Source organism: Argiope bruennichi, chromosome 10 (genome assembly GCF_947563725.1).
Source record: "Argiope bruennichi chromosome 10, qqArgBrue1.1, whole genome shotgun sequence".
Classification (NCBI taxonomy): Eukaryota; Metazoa; Arthropoda; class Arachnida; order Araneae; family Araneidae; genus Argiope; species Argiope bruennichi.
Genome location: NC_079160.1, coordinates 19,004,002 through 19,022,079, shown reverse-complemented (window position 1 = coordinate 19,022,079; position 18,078 = coordinate 19,004,002). Strand labels below are relative to the sequence as shown.

Below are 18,078 nucleotides of genomic sequence, written 5' to 3'. Positions count from 1 at the left end.
TGTTTGGAATCAAAAAGTTATTTTTCAAAAGTTATATACTTTTCTATTTTATTCACGATCTAACTGAGCTATCTTAAAGTTTGATAGTCCATTATGTAGCTTTTAATATTTATGGTATTTTTTTAATTTAAAACTTTCCTCTGACAAGCAAAAAAGAAAGAAAGAAGGAAAAAACCCGGCCATTTCCTCAAAACTTTCTATTTTTATATATTTTCTAATAAAGGTGTTATCCCAGAAAACATCTTACATGGCATTGACGTTCAATAGTTACGAAATATCAAACTTTGACGTGAATTTAGCATTTTTATTGAATCAATCGGAGATCTTTGGCTAATTTTTTTGGCAATTAAACCCTGGCATGCGATTAACAGTATCCAAAAATCGAATTTCTGTTTTAGACCCGTCTATTCAACTGATTGAAACACAAATTTGACATAAACTACACTTGTAGCCACAAAATCCAATACCAAATTTGATATATTTATTTATATATTGAGAGTCAGCCCTTTCTTGGGTTTTTCTCAAAATTTGATTGGTGTTCCATACAATAGATGTTAAATCTGTGTACTGAATTTTATCTATCTAGCTCTCTTCGTTTTGTATTTATCGTGTTAACTTATATTCGAACAGCTAGACAGACGGACTTCTGAACAGATTTTGCTCAAAATTTGATAGAAATCTGTAAATTTGGTATTAACATTGTACACCCAATTTGGGTAGTCTAGCTCAAAGCGTTTTTATCTTTGTCGCAGACAGACATGCGGAAATTTTCCAAAAATATGTTTTTCGAGCTCTTGAGGTCTAAAATGTGGAGAATCATCAAAATCCCGAGTTCGAACGTTTTGACGATTACAATACTATGTATACGAGAAAATGATAAACCGAGGCTTCAATTCCACTTCTCACATTTTATCCGGTCTGATATCTGGATGCAAATATATTGCATGTTTTAGATGACCAATTCAAAAATCTGAGCAGTATTATTATGTTTTTTTTTTTCGTATCTAAATATAATTTAACTAGACTGACTATACAACATTAATAATACGTTTACAGAAAAATTGAAATCATTTTTACTAGAAGTACTCGAAGATGTTATAAAACAAAATTCATGCATTGAAAAGTTTGGCTTGGTTTGGTTTAGTTATATTCACGTCCCGTTTTGCAGCAACACTTTGGCTATTTTGGGGCGGACCTCGTAATTTTGAACCGCGGTCAGATGACGAGGGCGACACCTGAGCTGGCACCCCCCTCTCCACACCACACCAGCGGGAGGACGTTTGGTCAGGACGGATTTAACGTGCAATTGACCCCCTTACACGACGGTTCTTCGGTGGAATCGGGTCTCGAACCTGGAACCCTCCGGTTCCGAAGCCAAGACCTTACCACCAGGCCCATGCATTGAAAAGTGTTTCATGTTTTAGATGGGGTTATAAACTTAATAACTCCGTTTGTGTATACAAGGTATGAAACACTGGATTTTTAACCCGTTCACTGACTTGATTTATGTTCGTGGTAATTGAATTTATTACATCTAATTAGGTGAACCTTTTTTTACTCTCTCTTAACTTGAGCATAGAGAGAGGTAGATATCTACTCAAAAGGTAGGTGTGAACTAATTAAATGGTAGGTATGAATCATAGACGAATCACACAGCAGCAACATGCTAAAAAAATGCAATATGTCACTTGTGATGCATTGAATCTCTATATTTTACTAACTGCAATGAACCTTGTTCATAATAACAAGGTGGGTCAATGATTTTTGATGGAACTTCCGATTTTAATATCAAATGATTATCATTTGAGATGCGATTCCATCAAAGTTGCCCCTGTTTATTGGTCTAAACTATAATAAATCGGTTATTCTACAATAGCCTATAGTTCTACCATCTTATTACTAGAAGTTTGAAGTCATTTTGAGCATTGGAATGATGGTTCAGTTATCGTCCTTATCATCAGACAGGGATTCAAAATAAAGATGCATTTCACCCGATGTATTCTGGAAATAGGGCCCATATTAACATTTCAAATGGCAGCAAAAATATATGCGCTGATTTGATTTCTGCACCATGATCCGAGTTCTAAAATATTCTTTTTTTTTTTTTTTTTTTTTTTTTTTTTTTTTTTTTACAGTTCGCGAATTTGCAAAAGTTTATTACCAGAATACACCCCTTTTCAAATTTTGTTAAATGTATTTACAAAAACGATAAATCATATAGGAAAAAAAGAAATTGCCATAACCTTCTTAAAAACGTAATTTAATCTACATTTTTTCTTTTATATGTCTTCTCAATCGAGGCGAAATAAAAATTAAAAATAAGATAATCACCCAAATTAAGGGTAAAATATTAAAAGCCAAATCACATTTTCTCGCCAATTCAATTCCAAGTTATTAGTACAGAAGCTACATCAACACCTCTTAAAATCTAGTCCATCAGAAATATTAGTTGCCGTTATAAAGTATACAAGAGATTAGAAAACTGGAAACAGTGGAGGTAAGCAAGAGATTGTCTTTTTCACGTGTAAGTAGATCTACGATTGCATATATGAAATGCTTTTGTTTTGACTGTCGTTTTTTGACGAAGTGAAGCTTTGAACACAACTTCCACAGGTAGTTGAAAATGTTTTTTTATGTTTACATTTTCTTTTTAAGTACATTTTACTTTTTTTGATTTTCTTTTGTTTCCGAAAATTAATTTTCAGATAAAATATTTTTGCGATTCAATATTATAATGGTTTTGTGTGGAATTGTTGTTTTGGTGGCTTCTAATATAGCGTTAAACAGAAGATTGGATTCAAATTCTTTTAAGAATCGGCTATTCATTAAATTTCACAGAATACGAATTTTGTAAAATTCAAACTTATCCGATGTAATTTTTACATATCGTTTTTTTTTCTTTGAAAATTTACGATTTTTTTATAAAATTGGAAAAAAAAATATTTAGAATTTTTCGACCATTTTTATGATTATCACAACTATATTGTCCCATTTTTTTTCTAAATTTATTGAAGAATTGTTCCATATTTATATTTTGCTAGAAATCAGATAATTCAGCTTTTATTTAAAAAACTCACTGGGGAAAAAAAAGGAATATTATTTTCCTGATTATTTGCAAACATTTGAACTGACTATTCTTTAAATTATAGCATTTACTGCTTCATTATTTTTTTGATTAAATAAACATTCCAGAAATCTGAAATTCAGCCAATATGATTCTGATGCACTTTGTTCTGAAATTCTTAATATTACTAATAAATTTATAGAAATGACAGTTAATCCTTTTAAGAATTTTTATAACATTAATCATGATGATACAAAAAGGTAGATGATTTTTTTTTCGCTTTCTCTGTTATTGCATAAGATTGATTTCGGTCCAGTTTGCAATCCGTCGATCTCTTTCCCAATGTTAAACAAAATGTCATGCATTTTATCAAAATTTTCTTTTCAGAATGATCCGATGATAATCGTGATTTGCGTGTTTATTCTGATTCATGATTCATTTGTTTGAGGGAAAATGAGGCGATGCAATTTAAACAAAACGCACCTGCAAGATGTAACCTCCAAAATACAATCGCATGCATTCTAGGTTTCACGGAAAAAATTTAGATCAGAAGTTTCCTATTTTTTATTTATTTACATAACTTGTAAGAATATAAAGTATATGTACTGTTGTTAATAAATATTTGTTGTTCTATCAGAACAACTTACATTCAAATTTAAAAGAACAACTAAATAGAATTTCTTTTCTTTTTTTTTTTTTTTTAAATTTTCCTCGGGGATTCGCTGATATACGAAATTTCGTAACTTTAGAACATCAGAAAGTGAGAGAAAAATTGATTACAAAATTCCATTTTTGCAAATAAAGAAGAGTTCAAATTAAAAGCTTGCAATGAAATGAAATGTTCACGAATTCTGTGGCAAAAAAATTAGTTAATTAATTAAATCATAGAAACACTGAAAGATAAAATAAATTAAAGATAAAAAATAGCATTTTTGGCAAGTGGATGTTTAGATTTATTAATTGTAACTGACTTGGGAATCGATGTGGCGGCGTCAGAAAATTGTCTTCCACGTACAAATTGAAATAAAATTTAGAACGCTTCTCAGTTAACAGTTTTTGGCAACTAGAGATGGAAACTGGAGTCTTGAAAATGAAAGCGAAGATGAAATATGTATTAAAAAGAATTGAAATACAAATTAAATAAATAAATTTATCTATTTAAATTAAAAATCCGCCTTTTAAAATCGCACTACTGTGTTAACTTTTTCATGTCATTATTATTGCTGTGTTCTAATTGACTCCACGGAATCTCTATCTCATCATTAGATTAAATTTGAATATTATTTATAGTTTATATTTTTGAAGGATTAAAAACCAAATATGATTTTAATTCCGAGTTCAGGATAATATTTCCCTTATTAAAAACTTTTTCCCATCATATTTGAAGCCTCTAAAATAAAAATATTGAAAATGTGCAGATGTGTTGCATTTGATTCGTATGTGTTGAATGGTTCGTTTTGGCAACATGTAATTAATTATATTCAATATTTTTTAGAAGTATTTGCTCTTTTGACGATGGGGTGGCTGCAATATTTGAATACCCTGTAATGAAACATAAAAAGTGCGATTAATAAGTCAACTGTGCGCACTGGAAGGTTACATTTTTACTTGGTTGGTGAATTTTATTTAGTCAGCTGATCATTGAGATATCGTAAGATAAGGCAACCTCAGAATGAAGAGCGAGCGATAAAAAAGGGATATTGCTGTCTTTCAATCATCAGCTTATTTTTAATTCAATAAACTATTTGAAATCAAAACAATCTTATTTTTTGCATATTAGTCCCTAAAAAATTTGATTGAGGTAATCTGCTCCTAATCTACTAATCTTAATGTAATAGTAATAATTTTTGAAAAAAAAATGCAAAATATAAAAATTAAATGTAGTAACAAGCATATATCATTACAAATATATTAATTGAAACATAAGTCCATCGTGTATCTGATTTCCGATGATTTCTTTATCTGTACTCAGTCCATTTCGACCTTTGCATGGCCACGGTGGTCTGGTGGTAAGGTCACGGCTTCGGAACAGGAGGGTTTCAGCTTCGACACTCGATTGCACCGAAGAACCGTCGTATAAGCGGGTCTGGTGCATCTCGGGACCAAACGTCCTCCCTCTGGTTTGGAGTGGAAGTTTGGAGAGGGGGTGCCATCTCGAATGTCGTCCTCGTCATCTGACCGCAGTTCAAAATGACTAGATCCATCCCAAAATAACCTAATGTTGCTTTAAAACGGGACGTTAATATAACTAAATTAAACTACGACCTTTGCATAATTTGCTTTGTAATTGAAGTAGAATTTATTAAATTCAGATCGATTTACTATAATATTCCATTTAAACAAGATAAATTTTTGATATTTATTTGACACTCTTGGTTCTTACTTCATAAAATCCAGCCCACCGTTGCTGTTCTGTATAGAGGTTGGAATTTAGCTTTATAGAATATAAACTGCTGAATGGTTCTTTCTGCCTCTTTCCTCCCCTATTTCTCTAGTTAAAAAAAGACGCAAGGAATGGAGAAAAAAAATCCAGTAGCTCTAAGTTTACCGCATCAAGGTTTCATATTACATCTGTGTTATCGGAAACTGCATTGAGTTCGGGCAGAGAAAACGGCTTTCATGTGTCGTGACTTTTTTTTTTTTTTTTTTTAACTTCGCCAGTTGCTAAATGGATGAATGAACCCCATTTTACCCTCCCTAAATAAGGAAGCGAAAGTAAGACGACACACACTCACTTTTTTGGATGTTATCTGACAGTTTTGCTTAGAAAGGGAGAAGGATAGGACGACCGGAGCTATGAACCCTTGGAGAGTGTTCATTTGAGACGTTCCACTTTTAAGAATCTTGAATAGGGCGCCTTTTTTCTGAAAAATATGTCATGAGAAGATGTAAGTAGTTAGAATATTTTAGATTATTAACAATTAAAGTGATAAGACAATCTGTATTATTCTAATAGTCTGGAATTTGGATTGAAGGTCTCGTATCATCCTATGTTTTGTTAGAAACTAGCTGCCTTGAATGACCTCCTTGCTTTCTAGAAATATTGTTTGCATTTACGTTCAGTTAGTTATTAAACGTGACATGATGTTCAAAAAAAAAAAATCTTTTAAATATTCAATTGCGTCAGACTTTAAAGCCATGTTATTTTGGTAGCCTTACACTTGATCTGTGTTGTATGTGTAAACCATCCCCGAATGGAGTCAAGTCCCATGACGTCATAGTCATATTGAAAATTCAGTTATCGATTTTCGAACTTACGCGGTACTACAACTTACTGGTTTCATTCTCAAAGGAATTACAAGAATATTAAATAGAATTATTTTTTCATCCATAGCTTTCAACAATAGAAGAAAATCACGCTATTAAAACAATGAAAATGATTTGCATATCAAATAAACATAATGCTAAATTCTAGTAAATGCTAGTAAATTTTGAAAAAAAACCGCACAAAAATTGAATTGGAATAATCAAAAAGACAATTTTTGTAATTTTAAAATAGTATAAGAATCAGTTTTGTACAACATTCTTTTCGGGGGGGGGGATTACCAAGTTACCGCGGGAAAACGTCAGAATCTTGCTTTATTTTCTAAATTTACATTTTTTAAAAATTGCTCCTAAGAGCACATTCCTACCTTTTAAAGTATTGACATGTCAAGTTGAGTAGTTCTAAACCAACTGATCTGTTCTGGTGAAAGCGCGCAGAAGAATAGAAGAAATGCTGGCTCATTGTTCAATTTGTTCGTTTAACATCTCATAAGAAACACTTAAAACGTTTCATTATTCAAATGTTTACAAATATTAATGAAACAAAAAAGCATTTCACTATTCGACGAAAAAGCGTTCATCACGAGACGTAACACTTGTTTTATCAACAGTTGGTTAATACCTCCGTTTCTTTACTTTACCATAGTGGAAACCTAACGATCTGACTGAATGGAATAAAATGAAAATCGTCAAACCAGTTTTACATAAGGAAACGAAGCGGGGGGAAGGGAATCTCGAAAATAGGTAAACGATAAATTCTGAATTTCAGTAAGAATTCTGAAACTCGTAAAAATAAGAAGTGGGAAGGGGAACCTTTTCCATCTATTATATAAATGTTTACTGTTATGCTCGGCACACCTTGTACGACCACGAAAGAATGTCACCTTCCCCAGGTTCCATTCTACTTGGAGGTCAAGATTTTTTTTCTGTTCTCCAAAGCGACGCGATTTGTATGTAAATAAGTGAAGAATAAAAGTGGAAAGAACGACGTCGGGCAACACGCTTCGGAATTCGAGTCCAGTGCTTCCAGAAGGTGAAAGGTCGAACGGGAAGTGGCTGGAATGAGTAGGTCACACAACAAGGATGCTCTGTGCGTTCGAATAAGGTCAAACACTCTCGCTTTAGGTGCATTGTAGGACAAAGCTTTCCTTTTCTTCTGATGATGCGCTTTTTTTGAGTCTCTCTGTCGATTTGATCTTTTCGTTCGAATTATCTTCTTTTAAATCTTTGCACAATGAAATTCAATTCCGTATGTTTTTATCCCTTCCTCATAGAGGCGGGATTTAATTATTTTTTTTGTTCGCTTCCGGTTTCGATCGCAGATTAGAATTTCGAGTTAGGCTTCCTTGCGCCTTTTTTATACACTTTTTGAAAGTTGAATATAATGGCTGTTATTTTAATGGGTTTGTTTCAATGAATTAGCTCGTTTGATCATTTACTTGACTTTTGAAATGATGTCATAACATAAATATAAAATTACGGCATCTGTATGTTGTACTCACAGCAATGTTTCCATCAGTCCCACAGGCGCACTTAGTCTAATTGTTTAATAGGTTTTAACCCTTTGGCTGCCAATTTTTTAAAAATGTTTTTCCCTGCAATCGTGTAGAAAATGAAGATAATAACTTTGCATTAGACAAATCTATTCGACTTTTTTTTTCAAATGTTTTTATACTCTCGTTGCAAGGATATGATCGCCAAATACACCCTCCCCGACCAAAAAAACTACTTTTACTTAGAAGTATGTAAGCTGCTTTTAAAAGATTAGTGGGATGTATATGTCCCATTGGTAATCAAAGGGTTAAATATAGCTGTGTTGCAAATATCCATGCTTGCTTCTGGTGAGAAAGGATTAATATTGGGAAAAAAGCTAAAAACTGAGTTTTTTTTTAAGTTTAGTTATATTAACGTCTCCTTTTAAAGCAACACTGTGGCTATTTTGGGGAGGACCTCGTAAATTTTGAACCGCGGTCAGATGACGAAGACGACACCCGTGCTGGTACCCCTCTCCAAACTTTCACACCACACCAACGGGAGGACGTTTGGCTCTGACGGATATAACGTGCACCAGACCCGCTTACAGGACGTTTCTTCGGTGGGTTTCGAACCTGAAACCCTTTGGTTCCGAAACCGTGACTTTGCCATCAGGCCAGCGCGGCCCAAGAACTCAGAAATAAAGGCAAACAACTCAGGATGGAATGATATCTACCCCCCCCCCCCCATGATCAAAAACTTTTAGTAATAGAGAGTATTGTTTTTTTTTTGTTTGTTTGTTTTGGTTTTTTTCGCGAAGCAGGCGAAATGTTAAAATTCTGCATTATTAACCTATTAATTATTTATTTGTGTGTTATTATTTGGTTTTGTGCTACTGTAGCCTAAATAATAAAAATTAGCAGGTGATTTTTTAATCGTATTATTGTCACGACATGGATTGTTGAAACGCAACTATCATGGCGTAGTTACCAAATAGAATAAGCACATCTGAGAATTTATATGATTAACTTTTATAAGGAATTTTGTACCACATATCCAAATTTCACCTTTCTAGCGCTGAGTGTTTCTCGAGTCATTGTGTGCAGAAACAGACGGACTCTAGAACTGTTTTCTGTTCCAGGGAGGTTTGAAACATGTTGATTCGCCAACATCTTGAAAATTCGAATTTTTTGACGATTACATTTCTTTCTCTTTGCATACTTTGTAAGCAACTAGTAACTAGTGATTATATTTATCAATTAAAATGTAACTGAACGTTGTATGATGTTTTATGGCGTCACAATGTTTTTTTTTCCCTGCAGATGTGCAAAGAAATCGTAAAAATTAAAATGCTAAACACTTCAAGCATATGAATATAAATTGACTGCATTGTGGAAAATCTGATTGTGAAATTGGTTCCCTTTTAATTTTGATTCGATCATCAATAACAAAATATTATGATAAATTATTTCTTCGCATTTTCGCCCCTATCTCTTTATTATTTCTATTATTATAGACTTGCTGAAATTAAAATATGTTGTTGTTGTTTCGTATCTTGGATTGAACACCAATTCAAACTAAGTCCAAGAGATCGAATCGTATGATAAGATTGTAAAGTGAACCCCCCCCCTCTCCCTCATTCATCAGCTGCCTCACAGAGGCGCCAATGCATTCAATGATATGAAAGAGAGAAGTGTCGGCCGAGCTGTAGCAAGGGGTATACATCTTTTGGCCTCTGATGAAGAAAAGACTTTTTATATGGCTGGACCTTAGTCTAGATAAGAGTGTTAAATTAAAACATAACAAATAAATCATTTTATTATAGACTAGCTGGTACCCGGCGCGTTGCTGTCGCAGAAGAAATAATTTTGGAAATATCGTTTGAAATTTGAAATAGCCATCTTGTTTTAATTAGGAATGGTAGAAAGAATGATATTTATTTTCTTGTCGACAATGAATACATTCATTGAAACTGAATGATACGTAAAGGAGAAGTACAAATAATATTTATTCTATTTTTTTTTTTTTTTTTTTACTTTATTCAAGTGCTTTAAGGTAGACAATATTTTTTGTTTTCCCACCTTCAGCAGAAACAAATAAATTTCTAGGATTTCTGACTGGTGAGCATCCAACATACAAGTAGCCATGTGAAAAACATATCTTTTCTAGGTTCAATCCGCACACTTAAAGTGATTGACCTTGTGCCTTGTTGATGGTCATCGAGAATGCAAGTCGAATAAGGAACTTATTGCATTTTTATTGTGTTCAAAATAAATGCTAATAATTGAGCTATGCCTATAACCTTCGCACAAGTGTAAGCAATAAGTTGGTGAAGTTTTATCGCCATCGGATGAACTAACTGTACGGCAGTGCATAATATACGAACAAACAAACATTCATTTTTATATATTAGATTTGGTGAGCTTAAAACACGGCAAATGTATATTTTATCAAGAATGCTCGAACCAATTTTCATTACTTTCATTAGAATAAGTTTCATTACAGTTAGAATCTAGCTTGCTGCAACAGCAGCAACAAGAAAAAATCAATGGATGAAATAAATATCACTACCTGAAGTAGATTATTAATTCGTTTTTTGAATAATCCACCAATTTTTTTTCTTGAAAGAGAATTATTTATTTCACAAAATGAGTTTTCGGAATATAAAATACTAGGAAAGTGCTATCGAATCGGAGAACTTTGTTTTTTTTCTCTTTTTTACATTAAAATGTTTCTGCTTGCTTTCAAGAGAATATTAATTTCGAATCATTTCTTCTTTGCTTCTAAATGTTTTAAACTTTGACGTCTTTTGCTGAATAAGAAATTCTCTTAAATTACATCAAATTTCTTTAAATCATTTGATATTTTAGTAGAGAGAGCTTTCACATTCCGAAGGGTTTATTATAATTCACTATAACGTTCACGTGAAAAAAATTATCGTAATGTTGGTACAAATTTTATTGTCCCACTCTTGATTTCTTTCTTCTAAAATCAATTGTCAGTATAGGTTATTTAATGCATTTTCTCTTTGAATAATTTTCTGAAAGTTTTTTTTTGTAACTTGCAGAAAACCAAATATATTAACTAGTTCCAAATAGCTGAGTCTGATTATTTAAAATTTCAACTTGTTGCCATCAGATTCTAGCTGTTCGGCATATTAATAGCATTAATTTAGTAATTCTGCCAACTTTGATGAACTTTATCTTATCATTCAAATGAATGTTACTATTTTAAATTGTGTTTATATAACAAAGATAGAACATTTTGATCAGTTTTCTGTGCACTAAAAATTGTGAAATTAATTGGCGAAAAAAAATTGGTGAAATCGGCCCAGTTATTGAGGATTGAGGAAGTGTCAAGGTTTTATTTGACGATATCTCTGGAAAAGGAAGAAGAATTGGCAACCACTGTTGACATATTTAAGGGACATGAGGTTTCATATGAATAAAAATGAATGAAATCAAACTGGTACTTCGATTTTGCTAATAATTTTAAATATACAGAATTCTTAAATAAAACATGTAGCAAAATCAGGACGCGTATAATATAAAATTTCAAAATAAATTTGTGTTTCGTGAATTTTCTCATGGCACATTGATTAATATTACTTCTAAAATTAAGACTTTTTAAATCTATAATTTTATGAATTTTATTAACATATGTTTATAAAAAACTTTTGGGGTTTTTTTTGTATATAAAAAAATGGACAGAAAGTTCGAGGAATACATTTTTTTAACGCATAATTCTTATTAGACAAAAAAAAAATCTTAAACTATTAAAAGTTATTTGTTGATCATTCATAGTTTGAAGAATTTATTAAACGCTTTGATCTAAAAAATTGTACTAAAAGAGCAATTCAAACATATTTTTATTGTTACTTGATATAGTTTAACTTCCAACTATGGAAAAATTCCTCTGAAAATAAATCGGATGTTTCAGTTAATACTAAAATGAGTTTCCAGATTTAAATTTTTTTTTTTTTTTTAATCTAACTACCAATTTTATCCGTTTTTCATCTTTTGTGAACTTATTCCCCAGGTCATCCATATAAAGAATGAATTCCGGTTGTTTAATAAAAACTACAGAATAGTGAGGGATTACGATTGAAGCTAGCGTAATCTTTTAGAAACACGACTCTCCGCTTTGGTTTCCTCTAAAAGGATGCGTTGAAATTCTGAGTTCTGTCTAAGTAAACGCAGACGACTTATATAAGATCTCTGAAGCCGAACTTTGTAAAATTCTGAACATGTTCTAGAGGAGAAAGTTCGTGGAACTGACAACTCATTTAAAAGGGCGTATAATGACACGCACTTGAGACTTTCAGGTTCACTGATCGATGGAAAGGTCATTCCTTTGCCAATTTTTTTAAATATTTTTTTTGTGCATCTTAATATTGCAAATTGGTAATATATGTGGAACCAGCGTTTTATTTCTCTTCTTAAATGCAATTTATTATAGTAATTTTCTTATTTAAATTTATTTCGTTCGTAAGAACATATTTAAATTATTATTTTTTTGTTTGTTCGCTTCTTTGAAAGTTTTGGTATTTGAAAGTTGATGAGCACTTGTCCAGCGAGTTTGAGTGCTAATTCTAACTTTCAAGGCTTTTTTTATCTTAAATTTTCTTTTTAATGCAAGATTTAGCTAAATTGTGCCTATAGTTTCGTATTTATATATAATTCAAGAAAACAGTAGAATCAATCATAGAATGTTAATATGAAAAGAAAAGGGAAATTAAATGTTTTATGTGATTTTTAAACGGTTTTGTTGTACTGTATTTAATAAATTCAGCTTATTGTTTTATAAAAAAAATTAATTTTTTTAATAAATAAAAATTTTAAGAAGGGCTTTCCATTTTTTAGACACTATTTTAATTACTTTGTTGATCAAAAAAATCTTTATATGGGTATTTTTGAATTGGTGTGCAAGCTATATTTTAAGAGGAGGGTCACTGTAATGTTTTAGAGACAGAACTAAACAATAGGAAGAAATGTATTCAATTTGTGCTTTAAAATATTTTTAATTAACATTTTGTAAATATTTTGCTGACTCACATGTGGAATATGAATCATCAAATGATTATGAAGCGAAATAAATAAAAATTTAGTAAATGAAAGTTAAATGTCGTTTTTACTTTTCAAAAGTTTCGTAGCACATGAAAACGTAAAAAATTTTCTTAACAGGCAATATAAAAAAAAAAAAAAAAAAAAAAAAATTATTTTGACTTTTTGTTAAAAACTATTTTGAAATTCCTCCTTTTTTTTTTTATAAATTTTTCCCCTTTTATAAAATGGATTTTCAAGCTTGTTCTAGGAGTTTCTCCCTTGCCACAAACACTTCCAGGTTTTTTTTGTGGTTTCTTAAATTACCGCCAAAAGGGACGCAGGTGTTCTGCATTCCGATACCTGTTTTCTTGCCTTTTATCTGAGCATTTTACTGTGTCTTCTAAATTTATGTACCTGTGTTTCGTAAGGCCACACTTTTTTTCTTAATGCAAAAATACATTAGAACTATTTTGTGTACGTGAGAATGCGTTATGAGCTTTAAACTTCTTTTAGCAAACTTCTCACAATGCTTTCTTCTCAGATTTGTGAGCAAACTCCTCAACATACCTCCAGTTTTTATGTTTTAAAGACCAGCTTGCATTCTGTATTTGAGTCTTGAGTACTTAAAATAATAATAAAAAGCATAAAAATATAATCCAGTTCGTATACTGCATTTAAAGGGGTTTTTTTGTGTGTGTGTGTGCATGAACTAATAAGCAAATGCTAGAAAATATAATTGTACGTGTTCTGTTTGTTATTTCGTTTAAGGAAATAATAATAATAAATAAATAAATAAATAAAAATTGTAATTGACAGACGCAAAATAACACTCGCCAATTTTAGCTTTAAAAAAATGGGCAGGAGTCTTATTATTGTACGCATCGCGTCCCTCTGACAATTTAAAAAATTGGCCTAAAAATTAAAACTTCATTTTTTTAAACTGATTTTTAGCTTCATAAATGATTATCAATCAAGTAATCTCAAATAATTGAGAACAATCCCTTCCCAAAATTTAGGTTTTTCTATTTTAATTAGCGGATGTAATCCTTAAAAAAATACATACTCCCTTTCTCAGGATAAAAATTTTGAACCTCAAACATGAGCGTTTTGTGCTTCGTAGTATTCCGAAGAAAACTGAGTATCCATTTAGGCGCATTTTTATAGACCGATTAAAGCCAAAATTTGACGCATAAGTCCAAATATAATCTTTTTTTCTCGTAGCACATTTACAAATGTTCAGAACTAACAGAAGATAATCCATTGATAAATTTGGATCAAAACTTGATATTAATTTACATTTTAGATACTACAATCTTGCAATAAATTTCGACCATCTGAATAATCTTTTGTATTTTGTTCTTACTCTTTGTACGTGTTTATTTAGTCTCGGACAGATGGAAAAGCTTCTTGTAAATGAATTTCGTTTAAAGTTTTGGGGAAAAAATGTCTACAAATTAGGTTAGGTTAGTTACTCATTTGTCCACTTCTAACTGTTTCTGAGTTGTCGTGTGCAAAAATAAGAGCGTACTTCCCCCCCCCCCTCCCTGGCTCTAAGAGGTAGGTCTGAAGTTTGTAGATTCGTCAGAATCTTGCTTTCGAACTTTTTAACGATTACAATACGTTCGCTTTGTATATTCCGTGTAAGAATACTGAATATATACAGATATAATATAACAGAATGTATATATATATATACTAGCCGCCTTCGGCGACCAGCCGGTTCACCAATCTTAATGTACTTTTAAATTTTAGTAATTAAATATTTTACGCATTTTCAACTTTAATAGATTCTTCATCAAAATATTTTAAAACTTCAAATTCTGATAGTCATATAATTCACTCATAATATTATAAAGGCCTTCAGTCATAACGTAATATGTATCTTTCTAATTTTCTGTTACCTCTCGTAGAATTTATGCTTTAAATTAAAATGGAAAGAATTAATCTCCAATCAATATAATATTTTTTACTGATAACAGAGTCACTGAGCGTTTAAACTTTATGGGCACTAAAGAATATCTTTCTTAATTTATGTAATATCTCAAGAATTTGTCAACAAAATTTTCTCAGATTCGTCATGAACAGATCAATTAATTAACAATGTTTAATTTTAAATGCATCAAACACTAAGAAAGTAAAATGAATCGTTTAAAATAATCGGTCGAAAACAGGTTTAAAAAAACTACTTAAAAAACGATGTACTTAAAACTATAAGCATATACAAAAAATATAAAACTAACATAAATACAATTCAATTACAAAAGTATGCAACTGACCTAAAAATAATTTAAATCATCCGTTGATAATGTCAACAATCAGAACACAATGCGCATGCGTGAATTTTCTTCGCCAGTTACGGTAATACAAATGCGTGAATTTTTCTACGCCAGTTGCGGTAACGCTATGCAGATTAGAAATTTTTAATTTCCTTTATTCTGTGTCATTTTAATTCAAAAGTACTTCAGAATGAATCTGAAACATGGATTCATTAACAATGTTTAATTTTAAATGCATAAAACATTAAGAAAATAAACAGAATCGTTTGAAATAATCGGCCGAAAAATGTTAACCCTAGCCTCATTACTGTTGGGGGGAAAAAACTGAAGCCTTACTCATTTGGCGGTGAAGAGTTTTTTGGCGGGAAAGTTAGTTTTTTGATTAATAATTAAAATTCTAATTAAAAATTTTTAAAAAGGGACCCCAGGTGCACATTCCCGACCTCTAAGGTATACATGTACCAAATTTGGTAGCTGTAGGTCAAATGACCTGGTCTGTAGAGCGCCAACACACACACACACACATTGAGCTTTATTTATAAGTATATATATATATATATATATATATATATATATATATATATATATATATATATATATATATATATATATATATAATATAATATACAGTACAGTAATATAATATAATTACAGTACTACATAGGATGAACGCAAAAGGTGCCCGTTACAGGTGGACTGTTTACCGGAGAATGAAATGAAAGAAACACAGACAGAAAAATACCAATTAATAACAGTGCAAATAGCTAACAAAACAGTAACAGTACAAATAGCTGCATAAATAATAATGTTGCAAATTATATGCATGGTGACAAATACAAGGCAACTAAGGTGTGGTATAAATAAAAGATAGTTTCAGTAGTTAAGGTACGTGTTTAATCGCTTGAAATGATACGTGCCTCACATATTATAAGCAAGGTAACTGTGTTGTTGTACATTTGAATGACGATTGCGTTTTGTTTGTCTTTGAAAATATCGTAGTATCTTTTCTAACAAAACATATTTTGCAGCATTTTGAATGCTAAGCATATAAATTAAACTAGCTGTTTTTGTCACTGGCGTATTAAAATTAAAGCCATCGACTTACAGCAACTGATGTCAGCTTTGGACAGAAGCGCCCCAGGTTAGATTCTCAATCCATCACGTATCCTAGACTTCTAGTTCAAATCCTCTATTAAGAATTTTATTTATTATAAAATATGTTAAAGATAAAAATATGTAAAAGAGAAACCTGTCTGTGTGTTGACATTCTATAGGTCAGACCATTTGATTTAGAATTGCCAAATTTGCTACATATATATTTTAGAAGATGGAAATATGCATCTCGGGATGATTATTTTTTTTCAATGTTTAATTAGTTAAAAAGTAAGCAGGATTTTGGAATTGTTCCGCGATTATTTTCGAAATTACAATGGCACAAAAATAATTTTTGCTACATTTCTCAATTTTTAAAAATTGTCTTTTTAATGATATACTATATCAATTTAATAGTTGTGTTCTAATTTGACAATATTAAAAAAATGCCTGATTTCCGACAATAGATTACATTATTGCCTAGAAATACAAACAGTTTTCATTGTTACAGCAAGTATTTTATAGTGGAATTTTCTTCTATTGTTGAAAATTAAGGAAGAAAAATTCTGTTAATTAACTGTGCTGTTTATAAGAGGAATAAAAAGTGAATTTGCAATACTGCGGAAGTTAAAAAACAGTTGAATAGCAAGTATGCCTTTTTAATAGCGCCATGATGCTGTGGGACTGGTTCTCACTGGAAAGATTTTCGCGCAAGGTATATTATAACAACATCTGTAAGTATAAATATTATAAAATAGTTTTAATGTCTGACAGCTTGATGGAATTGTGAATATGAAGTTACGTCTCAACGATTTAACTAAAATTAAATAAATCAATATTCCCAGCGAACTAGCTGGTCGCCAGTGGCGGCTGGTGGCTGAATAAAATATTGAGTGCTATATATAATATACGTGTGTGTGTGTAATGATATCTCTTAATCTAATTTAAATCGTGATTAATTTCCTAATTTTTATCTTAATTTAACCCATATTAACTTCATTCTAAAATGTTCTCTTATTTCCTGATCCAATTTGCACTTTTTTTATTTAATTAATTCATAACATGCTCTGTAAAACTGCTGAATACAGCGTTTTCTCACACTCCGAATGAAGGGATAAAAATTCTTAATGCTTACAACATTCTTTTAAAGGTACTAAAATTCCCCTTTTCCTAAGACTGCACGTGTCAAAAAAATCCCTATTAAAATCTCATAATAAAACCAGTGAAGGGAAAAATTTTGATCACTTTTGCTCGTGTGTTGCGATGTAGACTTGATGTATCTCGTCGTTTCTTCCTTTACATAATATGCCTCCCGTGATGAAATAAATCGGTGTTTTAAAATTTTAAAGTTTCACCTTTTCGGCCACGCAACTGCTGAAATATGTTTATATATACAGAATATATATATTAAAAATATTTTGTATTAAATATATAAAATAAAAGCTATTTTTTAATGTAGTCATTAAAATTGTACTTGTATATGATCAAAAGGACTGAAGACAGCTCGGTTGCTTCTATTTTGAAAGAGCGCTGATTTTCAAAATTATAAAGCATCAATTAAAACAGGCATTTTTTTTCTGAAATTATTGTCTTAGATAGTTAACTACAATATTTAGAGAACTACAAATGTTCAAACTTCTTTTTATGGTTATGATGGCATGCCAGATTATTCTACCCCAGGGAGATCAAATTTGAAAGCCCCCCCCCCAAGTACTTACTTAACCAATTTCATATAAATATATAAATTAAGTGCGAGAATCACTATAAGATGCCAAAGTGATTCGTTAGGGACATGACAATACTAATATAAAAATATTTACTTAGGGTTTGAAGAAATTAAACTTTCATCAACTACACGCTTACC

General features: G+C 31.1%; 1 protein-coding gene across 3 annotated transcripts in view; it reads left to right on the top strand.

The window, feature by feature from the left end:
• Positions 1 to 18,078, top strand: part of LOC129988099 (carbohydrate sulfotransferase 1-like) — an 88,634-nt gene that overhangs the window by 36,924 nt on the left and 33,632 nt on the right. Inside the window, exon 1 of one of the 3 annotated variants that reach the window (XM_056096224.1) lies at positions 2,572 to 2,613. The exons of 1 other annotated variant lie outside the window; for it this stretch is intronic. The gene's annotated coding sequence lies outside the window, so the exon portion shown is untranslated. Of the gene's footprint in view, positions 1 to 2,571; positions 2,614 to 5,869; positions 5,953 to 18,078 lie in introns of those variants that run through there. One more of the 3 variants, XM_056096225.1, reaches the window with a different exon arrangement.